Raw genomic sequence first — 2,607 nt, forward strand, 5'->3', positions numbered from 1 at the left:
AAAAAATTAGCCGCACGTGGTGGCATAAGCCCGTATTCCCAGCTACTTGGGAGGCTGAGGCAAAAGAATCGCTTGAACCTGGGAGGCTGAGGTTACAGCCAGCTGAGATTGCGCCACTGCACTTCAGCTTGGGCGACAGAGCGAGACTCCGTCTCAAAAAAAAAAACAAAAACAAAACTTTAGCTCTTTAAAATACACTGTTATGAATATAAAAAGACAAGCCACAGACTGGGAGAAAATATTTGCAAAACATATATCTGACAAAGGACTTAGACCTAGAATATATTAAAATAACTCATATAACTCAGTAATAATAATTCAAACAACCTCATTTTTAAATGGAGATGATTGGCTGGGTGCAGTGGCTCACGCCTGTAATCCCAGAACTTTGGGAGGCTGAGGCTGGTGGAACACTTGAGCTCAGGAGCTTGAGACCAGTCTGGCTAGCATGGTGAAACCCCGCCTCTACTAAAAATACAAAAAATTAGCAGGATGTGGTGGTGTGCACCTGTAGTCCCAGCTACTTGGGAGGCTGAGGCAGGAGAATCACTTGAACCTGGGAGGTGGAGGTTTCAGTGAGCTAAGATCACACCACTGCACTCCAGCCTGGGTGACAGAGTGAGACTCTGTCTCAAAAAACAAAACAAAACAACAATAAAAAAAACTAGAGATGATGTGAACAGACACCATACCAAGGAAGGTATATAGATGATAAGTTAACAAATAAAATATGCTCAATGTCATTGGTCATTAGAGAAATGCAAATTTAAACCACAATGACTTACCTGGCAGGGGAGATACCATGGTTTTCCCAGGGTGAGGCTCATCCATTTCACTCCAGGTGTGCTGACCCTTGCAATTTCCCTAAATGTGGGAAACTCAACGGCGTTGTTTGTGTTAGTGGGGGACTGCATTTGCGCTTTCTCCTGTGTCAACTTTCTTTTTTTCTTTTCTTTTCTTTTTTTTTTTTGTTTTTTTTTTTGAGATGGAGACTTGTCCTGTCGCCCAGGGTGGAATGCAGTGGTGCGATCTCAGCTCACTGCAACCTCCACCTCCCGGGTTCAAGCAATTCTCCTGCCTCAGTCTCCTGAGTAGCTGGGATTACAGGTGCGCACCACCACACCTGGCTAATTTTTTGTATCTTTAGTAGAGACGGGGTTTCACCACATTGGCCAGGCTGGTCTTGAACTCCTGACCTCGTGATCCACCTGCCTCAGCCTCCCAAAGTGCCAGGATTACAGGCGTGAGCCACCATGCCTGGCTTACTGTGTCAAATTTCTTTTTTTAAAAAAAGAAAAAGAACACAATGAAATACCACTTACTCACCTATTAGAATGACTAAAATTAAAAAGACTGACTATACTGAGTGTTGGCTATGAAGGAGAAACTAGAGCTCTTATACTCTGTTGATGAGAATATAAAGTGGTACATTTTGGAAAAACAATTTGACAGTTTCTGAAAAAATTAAACACATACTACCACATGACTCAGCATTTCACTTCTAGGTATAGTTCCAAAGAAATGAAAGCATAGGTCTAAACAAGGACTTGTACAAAAATATTCGTAGTAGTTTCATTTGTGATGGCACAAAACTGGAAACAACCCAATGTCCATAAATAGGTTAAGGGATAAAGAAATCGCAGGAATACTTTTCACAATTTAAAAGCAATGATGCCGGGCACAGTGGCTCATGCCTGTAATGCTAGCACTTTGGGAGGCCCAGGCGGGCAGATCACTTGAGCCCAGGAGTTCGAGACCAGTCTGGGCAATATGGCAAAACCTCACCTCTACTAAAAATACCAAAATTAGCTGGGCATGATGGTGGGTGCCGGTAATCTCAGCTACTTGGGAGGCTGAGGCATAAGAATTGCTTCAGCCCAGGAGGCAGAGGTTGCAGTGAGCTGAGATTGTGCCACTGCACTCCATCCTGGGTGATAGAGTGAAACTGTCTAAAAAATAAATAAATAAAAGTAATGAACTATTGATACATACACAGCGTGGGTGGATTGCAAAATAATAATGCTGAAAGAAGCAGATTCCCCCCTCAAAAAAAAAGTATGCATTGTATAATCCAATTCATATAAAATCCTAGAAAATGCAAAATAATCTATAGTGACAAAAGGCAGGTGAGTGGTTGCTTAGAGATAGGGCTGGGCAGGGGGTAGACGAAGGATTACAAACAGTCAAGAGGAGGCTGGGCATGGTGGTTCATGCCTGTGATTCCAGCAGTTTGGGAGGTAGAGGCAGGAGGCTTGCTTGAGGCCAGGAGTTTGAGACCACCCTAAGCAACATAGTGAGACCCGTCTCTACGAAAAGTAAAACAATTAGCTGGGTGTGGTGGTGCACGCCTGTGGTCTCAGCTATTTGGGAGGCTGTGGTTGGAGGATCACTTGAGCTTGGGAGTTTGAGGCTCAGTGAGCTTTAATTGCACCACTGCACTCCAGCCCAATAGAGGGAGCAAGACCCTGTCTCAAAAAAAAGAAAAGTCAAGAGGAAACTTTTGAAGGTAATGGATATGTTCATTATCTTCATTGTGGTTACAGTTTCATGGGTATACACATACATCAAAACTTATCAAATTGTACTATTTATTTATTTATTTATTGA

The 2,607-nt window shown here is 42.8% G+C and overlaps 1 pseudogene; it reads left to right on the top strand.

The window, feature by feature from the left end:
• Nucleotides 1-777: 777 nt before the first annotated feature.
• Nucleotides 778-929, top strand: LOC115835007 (annotated as a pseudogene).
• The last annotated feature ends 1,678 nt before the right edge of the window (nucleotides 930-2,607 follow it).

Source organism: Nomascus leucogenys, chromosome 4 (assembly GCF_006542625.1).
Source record: "Nomascus leucogenys isolate Asia chromosome 4, Asia_NLE_v1, whole genome shotgun sequence".
NCBI lineage: Eukaryota > Metazoa > Chordata > Mammalia > Primates > Hylobatidae > Nomascus > Nomascus leucogenys.